Below are 19,196 nucleotides of genomic sequence, written 5' to 3' on the forward strand. Positions count from 1 at the left end.
TTCAACCAATGGGAATTAAGAATTTGTGTATTGGCGCACTAGAATATTCCATACAACGAGCCATCATTAATGGATGAAACTCATCTTTTTAGCAGCTCCCTCACTGGGCTGATTTGTAGATGACGTGAATAAAGAGGGTGGGATGGAGGTTACGGAATCGTAATATCTAAAAAGTCGTCATAGCGAAATTTGGAGGGGGGGTCGTAGCTTTTAAATGGCAATTAGCCAAATGAGTTTCGATAAAAAGAAAGTTCGAGTTCGTAGAAAACATACTTCGATGACAGTTTAGATCTGGTGTGACTTTACGTTGTACGTTGTGTTATTCAAAAACAGTCTCCGTGCCATTAAATCTGATCGTACCAAAGACCAACATAGGATTTTGTTACTTTACTACACATATTTTTTTTTCCTGAAGAGGTAAGATATCTATATATTCTTTAAATATTATTTAACTCTACGTTTCTTCATGCTTTGTTTAGTGAACTTTAAAAAAAAAAAAAGAGCTTAAGAAAAACTAAAAAAGAATAAATAAAAATCTTCAGAAATATCGCTGTTCTATATTTTTGGAGCCTCCGTAGCTCATCAGTCGACATAGATCAAGTCCTTTGGTCAGAAAGACGTAGGTTCGATTGCTCCATGACATAAGGAATCTTTATCTCGTCTCTTTCGACCAAATGTGAGTTAGCCGATCTCATACAAAGGCAAGTTTTTTTTTTTTTTTTTTTTTTTCACCAGGAAACTCGGTTTTTCGTTCTTCAGAACAAGCAAACCGGCCCCGTGAACATACACGCGGATTTACAGCCATGAATACTTATGACCCAGCCATAGGACTGATTCGTTAGCTATATGCCAGTCCCAAGCCCGAATAAGAGGTGGGAGAGGGGGGGGGGGAAGCAAGGACCTGTAAAAATCTCACCAGAAACACTTTGCTTATAAAGTTACCAAGAGCGACTGAAAGGTGAGATTTCAAATCATTATCATTTTTTAATAATTTGTATATAAAAATCATTTCTATTTGTTTCAGAGAAAGAATTTTACATTTTTTTATTTTTAAGCTAAAAATATACCTTTGCAACTTTCGTTGGTGGTTTATTTAAATGTTGACAGAACGTTACATTATTTACGCTAGCTTAATTTTAAAGTCCGAAACTTTTTCACAATATTTTGATGTTATTTCCATATAGGGATGCTCACTACGAAAGTCGCAAAATTTATCGGTATTAAACTTTGGATTCTGTTGTAATTGCGACCGAAGCAACTAAGCTTATTTGGCCAAACCATTCCGCAAGATCTCAGATATCTTCCTTAACGCAGCTGGTAGCAACGACTCCACTTCGTAGAAAGGCAAGAGTTGTAATCCCTTCCAAGAGAAGTACTTTTTACGAATTAACTGAAGATTAATTCGATGGTCTCATAAAGAAGTCACATACGCAGAGCTTACCCTTCTGCAATGAACACGTGCACTGACATATAGACACAGGATTAAAAATCCTATCATTACCACAATTAGTTTTATGAAACGTCATGGCCATAACAGGACCATGGAGTCTTATACATGAAAGAAAAGTTATGGAGGATTGACTGAAATCCGATGGATATTCGGTATATCTTAGTATAGACCTGATGTTGAAACCTTTTGCCTTCAAAAAGAGAATAGGGGAACGGGATTTTCCAACCCTTACACGATGGTATCAATGCATTAATATACTAGAGGCTAACAATCTTTAAGTGGGATATACTTTAAAAAATCACGTTTCGTTCGCAATGCAATTACTTTTTTAATTTTGCAATAAATTCTTATTTATAAAGAAAACGCTATCAAAGATACGTGCTGAAACGTTCCTTGTACTTCATCCCACCTTTTTATATTTGCTTATACTGGACATTTGTCTTTTTTGTAAGCTGAAAAGGCTATGCAGTTATGATAGGAAAGGCCAGAGGTATTAAGCATATAAAATATAAGATAGCAAACTGACATTTTTCATGAGAAAAATAAGAGAGGACTGTGTTTTGCTAGCAATGATGTATGGATAAGATTATCCTCACACCTACTGGAGAACTGTATGATCATCGTTTAGGTTATTGGATATGGATGATCTTCACGATTGGTAAGATTGATTATACACGATCTGTCAAAATAAAAAAAAAAAAAGAGTATACTATAATAAAAAAATGGTGGATAGGATAAGGTGGGTAAGAGAATATCATCTATGTATAGGAAAAGAGAGGAGATAATAATACACTTCCCTAGGGTACTCTAGCATGCCGAAGTAATTTATAGAGAGGAAGCCATTCAACATAATAGTGAATGACTTCCGCGTCTCACAAGCATGGTGAGAGAACAATGAAGAAACTGGTCATCCATCTGTAGGGGAGGTTAGAAGAGTCTATAAGAAACTGCCACTTTGACCTTTATGCCAGATCCTAGTAAACAGACAGGATGTGTCTAAAGCGGTTACACCGGAGTCTTCCAAACTTTTCCATAGCTTTTGTCCAACGAAGGGCAATGTTGCTGGGGGGGGGATATCATCAGGATCAGAAAATATTGGTATCCAACGTATTCTGGATTCTTCTAATGTCGTTCTGGCGAGGTAAGCGGTAAGCTATTCTCTGTAGTGTGGGAAAGAATTTTACCTTGTGTCAACTTTATCTTTGGGATGTTACAATAGTAGTGTGTGTGGGGGGGGGGGAGCGAGCATGGGCGACCGTGCCGGTCAATTTTTCTGAATGGCAATGCTAAAAGACTGAATGTCCTCCCAGAAGGACGAGTATCTCCGTGGTGTCGGTAGACTCATCTCGGGAGACCCAAACTATCCACACAATATCTATCATACCTCATGTAAGGAGGACTGAATGTCCTCCTTACATGTGCCAGAGATTGACTAACTATGTTATGGGCGGAAAAAATGTCTTAGAAAAAGTTTCTCGATTCGGTGACTAAAATTGAATTTATGACGGTCTTCCTTTGACAGACCCAGTATCATGAATACCACTAGGACATACAAATACTCCTATGGATTATTACCAAAAATATGATAAAAATAAGAAATGAACGAGATGCTCCCATTTTCACAAAAATTGTCTCTACTTCCCCGGACATTTTTTCGAGATACCCTTATGTCCCGTTTTTCAGTATCTCATTTCCAATATGAAATATTTTCATGTAACACTGATTTAAATAAGTTGGCAGTATGGGCTAAAGATAACGGATTTCAGTTCAAATGTGGAAAAGTGCAAAGTTATGCATTTTAGGATTAAAACATTATAATCAAGATTATAATCAAATTAAGGGATATTGAATTCAACATTATTTCAAAGCCGAATGGAGAAACTACAAGAGTTTCAGAGAAACTATATTTGAATTAGAATTTCAATAATTTTGCATCGCCGAAGTGAAGCCTTTTGGCTCTCTTTTTCAGTAATTCTTGGTACCTTTTGTGATGTGACACCTTTGTTAGCAACTCGAATGGTAAAGTTCTGCATCACTTCAACCTGATATATTTACATCTGGGTCTGGCTCCCACTGACTAGACCTCAAAAAGGTCGAAACTGGTCTGGGTAGTACCCCCCCCCCATAATGTATAACATCATACATGTCCGCTAGGAGATGTGTTTTACATTATGGGAAATACTAAGGATAGTGCTCAGACCTTACTCCACCTTTACTACGAGTTGCCCCTGTCATGAAAGGTTTGCTTACGGTTGAATCCGCCGAAACTTTTATATAGTTTCTATATATTCGGCATGAAACTCTTGTAGTTTCTCTATTCGGCTTTGAAATAATGTTGAATTCAATATCCACTTAATTTGAATAATTTTGCATCGCCGAAGCGAAGCCTTTTGGCTCTCTTTTTTAGTAAGATTATAATCTTTAATTATAAAAGATTATAATCTCCAGTTCCATCAATGTATACCACACTGATTTGTGAGTGGTGTAAGGAATGCTCCCTGCATTCCTTATGATAGATTGAGAGTTTGGAGTTATAAAAGTTGGTTGATAGGCGGAAAAGAGGGGGGGGGGGCATGATATAAATATTTAAGTTACTAAAAGATTTTTAAAATATTGATGCAGGGTAAATTTTTCAGCAGTGGGATAGTAGTGGAAAAACAATAGATTATCTCTGGAAATGAGTAAGAGTGTGGTTAACAAGGATGTGAGGACTAGATTTTTCGCTTGGAGAGTGGTGAATGAATGGAATGCGTTGTCTGACTCAATTGTGAGTGTTTCGTCTATCAACGAATTCGAGAAGAGGTATGATAGATATTGTGTGGATAGTTTAGGTCTCCCGAGATGAAACCATGGAGATGCTCGTATTATAATAACAATAACATGCATGAATGTTACATGACTGTATTGAATGGTTGTAACATTAATTACAAAAAACTTCCGAGAAATAAAGAATTATTATATTCTGATAACTTGTAAATCATATATGGATTTATTTCTATTAATCAAAATGTTAGGCTTTTTTTTCCTTCTTTCAAGTGTAAGAGTCAAAAGGAATGTTGCTGTCTTGCACCAACATGCAAGACAGCAAGTACATTGCGCGCTTCTGCGTAGTGCTAGGTATCAACTAGATGTCAACCATATTTGAATGGAATATAGTACGTTCAGATACAGTTTCAAATAATTTTTTCCAATGCTGTTAATGAGCAGATAATTAAATGAGTTACTAAGAGTGTTAATAACTTTTATTAAAGAATTACATATGTGATGGGGCGCCCATCTACGGCTTACCATAAGCTTGAAGTGGCTAGGAAAAAGTCTTATATTTCATCTCTAAAGCAGAATTTCCGGACCAGGTTAAAATGAATAAAAACACACAAATATATATATATATATATATATATATATATATATATTTTTTTTTTAATCCTTGCATAGTCATCAATGTTTCCTCTTCCCTTGATATTTTTGGTCTACATTTCTAGTGTTGTATGAAAATATTTTTACATACGCATAAATTGCATTCCGTGAAAAAATTGATTTGTTTGATATGATTAATCAAATTTCCAAAGTTCGATTTTATATTATTATTATCACCATCATCAAATATGGGCACTGCCATGGAGTCCGTAAACTCACCGTAGGAGATGTACTACATTAACATCAGCCACTAATATCTGTACAATACTTGTCACACCTTTCTTTGAATTCATTCACAACTGACTCTGGCAATCGATTCCACTCATTCACCACTCTCCAAGAAAAAAAAAAAAATCCTTACACTATTGTTAACCATACTCATATAATTTCCTCACATTATTCATGTACTCAAATATTTCTTCCACATCAACCCCATATTACGTTATAACTGATGCAGTTCCACGAGTCACCCCTCCGACACCTAATTTCTCAGAGAATTCATTAGCTTAAGTAAGTATGCATGGTTTTTGTTTGAACTACTACACTCTTCAGCTACTCCAGTTCAAATTATGCAGTGGTGGCAGTCCCTGCAGAACCAACACATCATAGTACGTATGGCACAGCCGACATACTTGACATTGCTATATTACAAAATATTAAGTTACAGTATAGCCTAGACTCTTTAAATGAGCTGACATCCGATCACAATCCAATCCTGCTCCAGCTGGGAAAGCAAGAACTGCTGCCTCCTCCCCACTCCTTCATCTCATGGGGAAAAATTAACAGAAGTACTATCAGAACACATCGGACCTGTCCCTCACATCAGATCCATAAAACAGATTGAAAATGCGGTCAGAAGGCTGACCCAGCGGATCAACACAGCCATAAAGGTTGTCACCTCTACCAAAGCTACTCTTAAGCCAAACCGACTACCAGAAGACATCATGGATTTAATTAGGAACAAAAACAAAGCAAGGAAAAGGTACCACAACACCCGTGCACCTCAGGACAAAAAGATCCTCAATAAACTGAACAATGAAGTTAGAGAAGCACTTAAAGCTCACAGGAACGAAACATGGGAAGTCAAACTAGCATCTGTATCACCCAGCGAATACTCCATCTGGAACATATTAAGAAGTATCAGAAACAAAAACAAATCTCTTTCCCCACTCAAGTCAGACATGGGACTAGTACACACGGACGCAGAAAAAGCTGAAGAAATAGCAAAGAACCTAGAAAAACAGTGTAGCCCAACATACGACAACTTGGACTTCAAGCATGTCTATAAAATCCACCTTCATGTCAGACTAGCACTGAAAGTCACCTGCAACAACATACCTCCAAACACCTCACCAGCGGAAATCTATGAAGTTCTAAAGAAGCTAAAGAATAAAAAAGCCCCTAGCCCAGATGGCATATCAAATAGAATAATTAAACTGCTTCCCCGAAGAGCTGTCGTATATCTCACCACCATAATCAACGCCATGTTCCGATTTAACTATTTCCCCAGCTATTGGAAAGTCGCAGATGTGGTCCCAGTGCATAAATCAGGTAAAGATCTACACCTGCCTGAAAGCTATCGACCCATCAGCCTAATCTCAAACTTAGGCAAAATTGCCGAAAAAATCATCCTCTCTAAACTCCAAGCCTCATTAAATGAGTTAAATATCCTTCCCAAGGAACAATTTGGCTTTAGACAACATCACAGTACTCAACAAATTCATAGGATAATTGAGTACATCACCACCGGTTACAATTGGCACCAGCACACTGGAGCAGTCTTCCTTGACATAGCGAAAGCTTTTGACAAGATATGGCTTGGGATTACTACACAAACTCATTTCAGCAGGCATACCATCAAGAATCGTCCACCTAATTAAATCTCACCTCCAGGACAGACACATACAAGTCAAAATAAATGGTACAGTTTCAAGTCAGCGACGGATCTCTGCGGGAGCTCCCCAAGGTTCCCTACTGGCACCGATCTTATTCTAGATATATATGGCAGACATCCCACACAACCCAATGTCATCCATCTTAGCACTTTATGCGGATGACACAGCAGTACTTGCCAGATCTCTACGACCACATCTTGTCGCTAAAAAAACTGCAAGAAAACCTATACAACTAGAACAATGGTTCTCCAAATGGAGATTACAAGTGAATCCCCAAACGAGTGTAGCGATACTTTTCACCAGAAGATTGGCAACTCTCATGGGGGACCTTTATCTATTCAACACCAAAATCCCCTGGCAAACAGAAACAAAATATCTTGGAGTAATTCTAGACAAAAGATTAACGTTCAACCCACACATCAAAGCCTTATGCGCGAAAGCATCCAAACCATTGCACAACTTTACCCTCTAATAAATAGAAAAAGCAAGCTAAATACCAGAATCAAAGTACTCCTCTATCTGCTGACGATCCGTCCCATGGTGACATATGCATCTCCAGCCTGGAGCCACACATCCAATACAACATCCTCAGGCTACAGAGAGTGCAAAATAGGTGTTTGCGCATGATATTGGATGCACCGTGGTTTGTAAGGAACGTCCAACTGCATAGAGATACAAACGTTCCTTCCTACTAACTACAGCGGAAAAATTCTTCTCAAAGATCTCTACACACCCCCAACGATCTAGTTAAACAGGCAGCAAACTATGATGAAGCTGACCTCTTCAAATACAAGAGGCCAAAAGCCATCCTGAATACTTGCAACAATGACTAATCTCCGTGCCCCCCCCCCCAGGGCGAGTTCTCAGCTCATAAATCTTTCCTTCAATTCATCCTCCCTATCAGACAACGGGGAATAAAAGCATCTTGCTTCACCCTTCTGGCCAATGATATGATATATGTATATTATGTTTGAACTACTGTACTGATGATGTCCCAAGATACTTGGGATAAAATATTTACGAATTAAATAGTCATTATTGTGGTTAGTACGTGTGTTTTAATAATAAACTATAATAATCAAAATCAGAATAAATATAAACATAATCAAATTTAAAGTGAAAAACATGGTAACTTTCAAAGTTTAAAATTTAAAGGTATATTTAATATAATTTCATACAAACAAAAATTTTCTAAATAGCAAAAATTATTACTATGTATCCTATGCAACTCTCCTTTAAAATGACAATAATAAAATAAATAAATAAAACTTAAAAATCGAGAACACAGTTCAAAATATGATTTGCAATACGATTGCGGAAATGTAATGACAACTATTTCTCTTGAAATTACCTTGGTCGGCCTTGGTGCATCTAACGAATACATGTTTATACTGACGGAATTAAATTGACCCGAGTAGCTATTTGTTGCTCTTTGAACATAACAAACCACTAAATAACAAGTGCAAAACAGATCTTCTGCCACTAGTTTCGTATTAGAATTTAGTTTTATAACTCTGGGTATAATCGCATGATTTACGTTCGAATCTCTTGATAATGAGTTGCTTATGCAATTCTTGCAGTTCACTCATCCGATTTCTTTCAACCAATAGGAATTAAAAATTTGTGAATTGGCGCACTAGAATATTCCATGGAACGAGCCATCATTAATGGATGAAATTTATCTTGTCAGCAGCTCCCTCTCTGGGATGATTTGTACATGACGTGAATAAAGAGGGTGAGATGGGAGGGGGGGTTACGAGGAATCGTAATATCTAAAAAGTCATCATAGCGAAATTTGGAGGGGGGGGGACATAGCTTTTAAATGGCAATTAGCCAAGTGAGTTTCGATAAAAAGAAAGTTCGAGTTCGTATAAAACATACTGCGATGAGAGTTTATAATCTGGTGTGACTTTACGTCGTACGTTGCTTTATGTTATTCAAAAACAGCCTCCGTGCCATTAAATCTGATCGTACCAAAGACCAACATAGGCTTTTGTTACTTTACTACACATAATTTTTTTCCTGAAGAGGTAAGATATCTATATATTCTTTAAATATTACTTAATCCTACGTTTCTTTATGCTTTGCTTGATAAACGTAACAGAAATAAAAAAAAGAAGAAAAGTTTAACCAAAATAAAAAAAAAAAGAATATAAATATGCATAAATATTCTCTAATATAGTCTCCAAAAGTTACATTGGACTAAAACGGCCTCACTTACTTAAGGGATGAAAACGCGTCCCTGGATTTACACACACACACACACACACAATTTTATATAATTATCATTTATACTAAACTTAGCTTACGTTAGCTTAATTCTAAGTCAGAGACTTTCTCGCAATATTTTTGATTTTATTTTCATATAGGCATACTCGCTAAGAAAGTCACAAAATTATCGCTCTGTCGGTATTAAACTAATTTAATATGAAATAAGGCAATATATATAAGATAAAAATAGTACATTATTTGCTTTACCATCCGTTATGATATATCTTTTGGTATACCTTTGATGATATACCTTGTATGATATTTGAGGTTATCTGGTGTGAGATTGAGGTCAGAACAAAATTTACAGTTGGGTACTGCTATAGACCAGGTGATAGAATAGATGATGGAGGATAGTATGCATAGGCAAATAGACGCAATGAGTGGAGGACAGGTAATTATTATGGGGGATTTCAATTATGGTAACATTGATTAGAGGGAGGGAGGGAGGACGAATGAGAAGAATGAAATGAATTTTATGCAGTTACTAAGGGATAACTACTCGAGAGAGCAGTTTATTCAGGAGTGGAGTCCAAAAGAAGGCCTGTTACTAGTGGTGTGCCGCAGGATTCTGTTCTTGGACCACTGCTATTTAATTTTTTCATTAATGATATAGGAAAGGATCTGAGAGGAACTGTTCATTTATTTGCTGATGATGCAAAGTTGGGTAGAGCAATAGGGAATGACAAGATGTCAAAATTTTGCAGGATTATTTGGATAGATTGGCAGTCTGGGCTAATGAGAATGGATGTCAGTTTAATGTAGCAAAGTATGACCAAAACGAAGCATAACCAAAAGGTTGTGCATTTTGGGGTGAAAAAATTTGCAGCAGTATATCACATTAGTGGAGCTGTACTCCAGGAGGTTGACGAAGCCAGAGATTTGGGTGTGTTGGTGGGTAGGGAGTTGAAGTTTAGGGGGGCGCATAGCAAAAGTGGCTAAATCAGATCACTTGGTTACTGAAGAATACTTTGACGAGTAGAGATAAGCAAGTTATTGTTCCTCTTTATGGAGCCTTGATAAGACCCCATCTTGACTACTGTGCCTAGATCTGGGTCCCTGGGTTTCTTCTTGATGGGGAAGAGATAGAGAGGATCCAGAGGTGGGTGACCAAAATGATAGCTGGTCTATGGAATGAACCTTACCAGAACAGGTTGAAGATCTGTGGGTTACAGAAATTGGTTGATAGGCGAAAAGGGGGTGATATGATTGAGACACATTCAAATTACTGAAGGGTTTTTACAAAATTAATTCAGAGGAAATTTTTCAGAACAGGTTTGATGATGGGAGAACTAGGGACCATCCATGGAAACTGAGCAAGAGTGTAATTAGCAAGGGTGTTAGAATTAATTTTTTGTACTTGGAGAGTGATGAACGAGTGAAATAAGCTGCCAGAGTTTGTTCTGGGTGCTATGACTGCAAATGAGTTCAAAGCAAAAGTATCATAGATACCGTGCGAATGCCGAATAGTTGTCCTTGATATGAGGTTTAGGGCCTCCCTCGATGAGTCTAAGGACTCCTTAGAGTTGCCCTTAATAATAATAATAATAATATAATCGGGAGTTGATCCTACAGAAATGTTATCCAATGTTTACACTTTGATTGGAGAATTCTGGATTTATTTATTTCCGATTTTAATGAAGTTGCAAATGATATCGAGTGATATCATTGGTAAAAGTGTCCTGGATTTGCTTTGGAATAAAATTTCTCTTATTCTATTTCATCATATAAAGAGTTATTGAATGTGGTCTCGATTATCAGGTGTTTTGTACAGAGAGAAATGGGAACTAAACGTTGGGCACAATTCACAACAAATTTTAAAAAGTTTCACATTTTTATCATGAATTCCTTTCTTTCCCCGCTTATATTAAACGATTTCTTGCTGCGATAGTTAAATCATTGATAACTACGAATGTATCGTCCCTTCGATCATATTTGGGCGACTTAAATTAATTCCTTTTTTCAAATATTTACTTTAACTTCTGTTGTAATTTTGAGTGAAGTAAAAACGTTTACTCGTCCACAACATTCCTCAAGATTTGAGACATCTTCCGTAGCACAACAGCTAGTAACGATGACTCCACTTCTTTAGGAAGACCTGCATTCGAATCCTTTCCAAGAGAAGCACCTTTGTGAGAGGTTTTTAACTGAAGGTTAAATCGATGGTTTCATAAGGAAGTCTTATACGCAGAGCTCTCCCTTCTTCAATGAACATGTACATTGACAGGAATATAGACATAAGATTAAAAATCCTATTATGATTATTATACAGGTATCTCCAAGTCAGACGACTCACTGTGGGAGATCCATTTATTCACACAATACTTATCATCTACTTCTCAAACTCATTCACTGATGAAGCACTCGCAACCACCTCTGGCAACGCATTCCACCCATTCACAACTCTCGGAGCAAAAAATCTAGTCATAACACCCTTGCTAACCACACTCTTACACAACTTCCATTGGTGACCACTTGTTTTCTCTCTCTCTCTCTCTCTCTCTCTCTCTCTCTCTCTCTCCCCTTCTTGCCACAATACTAAAACCTGTCAAACCCCCTTTAATAACTTCAATGATTCTATTATGTGTCCTATTTATCGTCTATCAGCTAATTTTTGAAGTCTACAGACCGTCAACCTATTTCACAGACCTGCCATAATCTTTGTCACTCGCCTCTGGATCCTCTCCACCACTTCCTCATCACCACAGAATCCGGGAGTTCAGACCGTGCACAGTAATTCAGATGTAGCCTATGTAGTTGTTGTGTTCTTCAACAACTACGTAATCTAATGTACTGTTTTGATTACCTTCGCAATATGCCCACTAAACTTCAACTCCCTGTCCACAATCAAACCCAAGTCCCCGGTGTCAGTTTCCTGCAGTTCAGTTCTATAAATATAGTACACAGCTTGATCTCTTCCAAAAGTGCCTCACCTTATGTAAACTTGGCCATATTAAACTGGCAGCAATTTACCTTTGGACATACTGTTAGGCTATTTAAGTATTCCAGCAGGATTTCTGCATCACCTTTTTACCATTTACCATGCAGTTATTTGCATCGTCAGCAAACAACTGAAGTTAAACAACTATGGTTCCTTCTACTGGACTCAACTCCTCCATAAACCATGCTTTGATGCCTGTCCATCAGGGGTCCTCTAATCAAAATCACCAGATTTATATCCATCCCCATTTGATCCAATTTATACAATATAGTTCTATCTGGAATCTTCTCAAATGCCTTTGCAAAGCCTAGCAATATCACTGAGCAGTCATTTCCCTTATCCAGCTTTATTGCCACTTTATTGTAAAAAGTAAGCAAATTGCTAAGGCAACACTCACCCTTCATAAAACCATATTGTCCCATGCAGAGTATCATTCTGTCCATCCAGTCCTAAATTCTGTCTTTCATAATTTGCTATTTCTGTCTTGGAGATTCCTTTATACAATGGGACTATTTTTGTCCTTTTCCGCTTCATCGGCACCTTGCTACTACTGTGGCCTTAAATTATACAGCATGGTCAGAGGAGCTGATAATTCCCCTTGAATATTCTCGTAAAACACGGGCTTATATGTTATGTAATCATATACCCGTATTGAGGTTCTGCAATATTTTAAGCATCTCCATTTCACAACCTTTATTCTCCTATCAGTCTGTCACATCTGGCATTGCAATGTAACCACCTAAATAGTACAGCCCTGCAAAATGCTCACGCAGTAATTCAACTATTTCTTTTGGTTCTGTTATCTTCCACTCATCACCACTTTTTAATCTTCCATCGTTATATTTCCTTTTACTTCACATAGCGAAAGAACTCAGGCTTTCTTTTGACCTCATCATCAATTAGCTTTGGCCTTCCTTACCATACTGGTCACCCTTCTTATCTGCACCTTATACTGCTCATTGGGCATGCTGATAACTTTTTTTCTTTGTTACCCCCTCCACAACCTTTTCTTTGTGTGCAACTCCTACTTAATGAAGCTCTTCCACCATCTATTTCTACCTGATTTATCCTTCTGCCTCTAAGTATATATTCAAATGATGCTTTCTTTAAATACCCCTTCACTATCTCCCATGCACCCAACATCTCTCTCCTCCAAATTCTTTTGCCATCGCTCTTCTGAAAGCCATCTCCTCAGCTTGTCATAATCACCTGTTTTGTAATTCGACATATATCCCTTCTTAATAGAAAATTCTGCAGTCTGGCAATCTCCCAAGTCAAGCCTACATGATCACTTTCTCCAAAGCAGCATATATAGTTTGGTTATTGTTAAGTTCTCTGCTACAGTAATCAGATCCAGCACTCTTAAACGTAACGTCCCCTCCATTAGATGTTGACTTAGGTAATTATCTATCAGCAGCTCCATAAATTTAATTTCCTTCCTTGCCTGTGACCATTCCTCTTCCCAATCTATGTCCCAATAGTTAAAATCCCCATAATGATTACTCCACCTGCACTTATCATGCTAATTTGCGAGTACATGTTATATATATTCTCCCATATACCCTCTGCATTATAGTAGCACACCATTATATAGTTGTCCTCTTGGCTTTTATCCCACACCACATAGCCTAAAATGAACGCCCCTCTGAATTCCTTTCCCTCTGGTGTACTTCTACTCTTTTTGGCTTTAATTCCTCTGCTATCATTAGATCAAACCCTTATACAAGGGAACCATCTACACCATTGGAATATGACAAAGTAACATTTTTCATGAGAAAAATGACAGCTGGTCATATGCTACTAAAACACTGTTCTATCTGTGATTTAGTAGCATTGATTTGTATCCCACTGAAGAATTGCATGATTGTTTACGTTACTGGATATGATGGATGATCTTGAAGAATTGTATGATTGGACATACACGATTTGTCAAAATGAAGAGGATGTACTAAAATCAGAAAACAAAACTGTGGATAGGATAAGGCGGTATTAGAAAGGTCATTTATATATAGAAAGAACAGAGTAGATGAAAATACGGTTCCCTAAATTTAATTTCCTTCCTTGCCTGTGACCATTCCTCTTCCCAATCTATGTCCCAATAGTTGAGAAGTATTGGGACATAGATTGGGAAGCATTGGAGAAGTAATCTACAGATAGGAATTCGTCCACTACGTGACAAGTAATGAGATAGCAGAGAGGAAACTGGACATCCATCTGCGGAGGAGGCTAGATGAGACCACAAGATCAAAGTTTTCTATGTAGATCTTTAGACAAGATCCCGGCAAATAACCAACATGTGGCTAAAAGCAATTCCATACGAGTCTTACAATAACCATAGCTTTTTTTTTCCAATAATGGTTAATGTTGCTAGGAGGGAGGAGGATGGGGGATACGTTGTCGATCGAGAGCGACGAAATCTTCAGAGTAAAATTTCAGTAAAAGTCACTGATTAACTGGCGAATACGAGTCTTTAGATGATAAAGAAGTGTTCTGTTGATTTTTCCATAATTTTTGAGAGCAAGTCCAGGTGTGTACAATGGAAGGAATTTATTGGCTGGTTTTTATCTCCCTAATTTTGGAATATACTGAATATAGATACTACTATAGAAGAATGCGATATATGCTGTACAATAGATGTTAATTCTTGATGCATCTGAGGGGGAGGTATCATCAGGAGCAGAAAACTTAAAACTTTGGTATCTAGTCTATTCAGGATTCTTCTAATGTCTTTCTGGAGAAAAACCAGAGATGAGGAATGAGCTATCTTGGTAGAGTAGGAGAGGATAGATCCTGGATCAGCTTTATTTTTGGGATGTTATAATAACAATCATAATAATGTGTGTGTGTGTGTGTGTGTGTGTGTGTGTGAGAGAGAGAGAGAGAGAGAGAGGTGGAAGGGCAGAAATTGTTCTCATGGTCTTAGTAAGGTACCAAAAAAGCATAAAACGTCATAAAAAGTCAGTTTTCCACATGGATCCCTTTACATTCGGATTTGTATTTTTGATGGACCTTTACAGCTATTGCTGACTGCAGTGTATACTGAAAAGGAAACAGGAGTTTTTATCTCGAGTACACCTCGACAAACCAATGTCTTGATGATGGTTTTGGGAAGAGGAGTTTTGAATGGAACGGGCAATTAAAGCGTTCAACAATGAGTATATCACTTATATCCCGTTACAGTAAGTGTTTGGATCCGGAGAATAGAAACAGTAATCGGACAATGGAAAGGGTGTAAATCACAATAATCCTATTTAGGATACAGTGTAGTACCAAAGATACACGAGGATAAGGATATTCCATATAAAAAGAACTTGGAAGAGGTAATGGTGTGAGTTTGAGAAGTGGCATCCACTCTACATTGGGAAGAAAAACTAGTTGCAAAATATCAGGGATGTTGAAAGAATGGGAAAAATTATGTTGAATGAATGATAAATGGTATGTAAATAGTTTATAGGACGCTTAAAGAAATATATTTATTCCTATTTTACACACACACACACACACACACACACACACACACACACACACACACACACACACACACACACACACACACACACACACACACACACAATGATTTTTATTCTTTACCAGTGACAGACAAATAGGACAGAAATTTGAAAGCAAAGGACATTTTTAAAAATAAGTGAAAAGCTATTAATAGTACGAAATTATTCATGAACTTAACAATTTATTTAAATCTTGAATTTATGATTTTTTTTTCCTGATTTATAAATAGAAAACGAAAATCGAAAACAAAAAACTTTCACACTTACTTTTTTTTTTACCATATGCAGAAAAGGTGATTATTTTTGTTCACGCTTGCACTATATTTAAAATAATTTATCAACCGTATCCTCATGTTGAGTACCCTATTTGAAAGTGCAACTTCATCTATATTAATAAGTTTGTGAAAACAGCGCTTTCGTCAAAATAAAATTCTTCTCTACACGATATCTTTGCATAATAAAAATAATCCCCCGATCCTATTACAAATTAAATAAATGAAGATACGCAATCTGTTCGCAGTCAATTCACACTTTGGGAAATGTTTTCGTGTAAATGGGACAAAGCTCATTTACCTGTCCACCCATTGCAACACTGTTGAAAATATCTTTGATTGGTAATGAGATATCATGTGATCTGAAGATGATTCATCTTTTTATTTGTTTTACAGATGTAAAACTTTCTTTTTTTTTTATTTTATAAATAAACTGTCTCGATCCTCCTTCTCCTATTCACCAATTTCTGCAAATTGTATTTTCTCAATCTGTCTTCATATACTGAACATTCCAGAGATCAGAAACCACCTTTATCAATCTTCTCTAGACCTTTTCCAATACATCTTCATCTTTTTGAAAACAAATATGTGGCCTGATCAAACCCTTATACAAGGGAACCATAACATCTTTTCTTCTACAAGTCAGTGCTGACCGCATCATTTCCATTATTCGCTGTGCTATCCTGATGACATGTCCCCGACATTTTAAGTCCTTGTCCACTATCACCCCCAGCTCTCTCAGCTCCTGTACCTCTTCCAAGACATTTCCACCGACTGTGTACTCTACGTTTCATCTCTGCTTCCCAAATATTACCATATTTCATTATTACTCAAATTTAATCTAGTTTAAGACAATGCCGTTGTATAATTTTACCCCAGAATTCAATTCCCTCCTCCTACATAATTTCATATTCCAGGATAAAGCAGGAGAATCTTATATTCTCACGCAAGCACGAAGGTGAGAGATTTTATTATTGATTTCCATTATTGTTTGGTATTTTCGTATAAATATTTCTTTTCTCTTTCTTTGATTAGTTAAAAACCGTCCGTCTATAATTTTCCCTAAATTGACTTAGTAAGCAATTTAGAATTTATTTATTTAGTAAGCAATGGATAATTTGTATTTTTATTCAATTTTTGTATATTTTAGAATTTATTTTTAAATAATTCAACAATTCTGCTAGAGACCAAACATGGAACTATTTTTAAGCTACTTCAGGTCTCCAATAAGCAGGACCAGTGGCGGCTCGTGGCTTGAAATCGTGGGGATGCTGCAACTTTCGAAATATACATACAACTATAAGTACAGTGTATACGTGTTTGGATAAAATATCAAAATTATGGTAAAAATTAAAAAAAAATTAAACATGAAAAAATATTGTTTATTATCGATGAAATTATACAGTTTGGTATAATTCAAACTTACTTAAAAATAAAATCCATTCTTCTTGTTTCGTTTCGAACGAAAAGGTCAATAACTTTTTCTTTGATGTTTGTGTGACTGTTGAAGAATTTGTAGTTCACTTACAGCCACTACTGTCACACAACTTATTTCTTGAGGTTGCATTTCTGAGGTCATAATTGTCAATAACCCCAATAATGTCGGCGCGGTTAGCCTAGTGGCTTTGCGCTTCGCAACCATATGCCTGGGGAAGAAGTGTCCTAGGTTCGATTCCCGTCAACGACGTGAGGAGCTTAAGGATCTGCCATAGCCAAGTTAGCCGGTCTTGGGCGTGGGCAGCAGGGTTTTTTCCTCCAGTTTATCTGGTGTTTTTCATCCCGCAAACCGGTCTTAGGACACACGGATTACAGTCAGGAATACTGACCCAGCCATAGGTCTGATTCTCAGCCTATGCCGTTTCGGAGCCCGGATAAAATTTGGGGGGGGACTAGATGGTACTGTGAACTCCCGTAAAAAGGGGGGAACGCAGTATCATCACACGAAATTTATTTTATTACTCCAATAATGTTCTAAAATAACAACTATAAGAAATGTTTTGTCTTTAATTGTAATGTCCAAATATTTAAAGAGACGGAGTAAATACGATAAGCACTACGAACACTCTACTACTGGCGCAAACTGCATGTGAACAATGGTGGAACTGTGCGACCGACAGTGCCACATTATGCTAATAGCTCGCATCTCACCTATGACGTGCATATGCTTGAGCGCGTAGCAATATGACACTGTAGTAAATACAGTGTCATATTGTTGCTAGCGTCCTTCGATCTCCTATTTCGATTTGACTTCAAGATGGATTTTTATTATTTTTTTATAGAAAATAAGAGAATTGTATAGGATTGTTGATGATAAAATTAAATATTATAAGCAAATATAAATAAATTAATAAATATATTTATATATCGAGAAAAAATTGGGGATGCTGCAGTTCCGCAGTGCCTATTCACGAACCGCCCCCTGAGCAGGACGATGGTCTCATACAATTAAATGAAATTGTTCTACCACATAATGACAGTTGACAAACATCTATATCCACAGCCTGATGGTTGGCGAGTATGTTAACCACTTGAATAATTAGGCCGGCAAAACATGCAGATCCATCTCAATTCGGTTGTAATCAGACTACTTTTACTGATAACATTTGGCAAAGTGAATGAAAATTATAATGACGATCTAGTTGGATAACCTTAATGAAAATTGGTATTTAGGATCTCTGTTAAAGACTCTCGAATCGTTTCGATTTGACTTCAGTTGAGAACCATTTTAAATGAAAAAATTGATCCAAAATGATCCATACGTAAAACTATGTGTTATAAAGGACAACAGTAAACTGTCCATAATACGCCAGCAAGAAATAATAACCAGAACTGAATAGCATTTGACTAACTATCCTAAATTTCAAATTATATTAGATCCCTTCAGCTAGAGTGGACTTGTAGGTTTTAATTATTTCGCCTAATAAAAAGGAACAACTTTAGTCTTTTTATTTTTTGCCATATTTTATCGCAGCAAATAGTTAGAAATAGCTAGATAATTTCAGTGATGTCAGTTCATCAAGATTCTACGGAAGCACTGGTGACAAAACGAAAGTAATCGTGTACTTAACGCTCAATGAATGTCATTATGTATTTTGCGCAACACACCAGAAATGGATCTAAATTTTATTGCAGGACTAATTGAATGACTTCACTATATAAAGAATACTATTGAGAAATAATTTTTTTCTTGTCAGTATTATTCACATGCTTCCGGGTTTTTTTTTTCCTTGTTATTTAAGATATTTTAATCATTTGTCCACATTGACACTCTTTGATTTCAAATCTAAATCATTAAATTCCTTCTTCCTATTTCACATCTAAGGCATTAAATTTTACTTCCCTGTCTTCGTTTAACTTAAAATATGCATTAAAAGTTCTAATTCAAACTACAACACGACTAAACAAATTTTATAATAAGCGAATGATGTAAAATAATTATGTAAA

At 36.7% G+C, this 19,196-nt stretch overlaps 1 protein-coding gene across 2 annotated transcripts in view; it reads left to right on the top strand.

The window, feature by feature from the left end:
* The first annotated feature begins 265 nt into the window (after positions 1 to 265).
* The window catches only part of LOC150110198 (tyrosine aminotransferase-like), a 78,166-nt gene continuing 59,235 nt past the window's right edge, over positions 266 to 19,196 (top strand). Inside the window, exon 1 of one of the 2 annotated variants that reach the window (XM_090392146.1) lies at positions 266 to 417. The gene's annotated coding sequence lies outside the window, so the exon portion shown is untranslated. Of the gene's footprint in view, positions 418 to 8,617; positions 8,793 to 19,196 lie in introns of those variants that run through there. The other variant, XM_090392141.1, reaches the window with a different exon arrangement.

The sequence above is a fragment of the Typopeltis vanoorti genome, chromosome 1 (assembly GCF_054136105.1).
Source record: "Typopeltis vanoorti isolate ZY-2024b chromosome 1, IOZ_Tvanoo_1.0, whole genome shotgun sequence".
Lineage (NCBI taxonomy): Eukaryota > Metazoa > Arthropoda > Arachnida > Uropygi > Thelyphonidae > Typopeltis > Typopeltis vanoorti.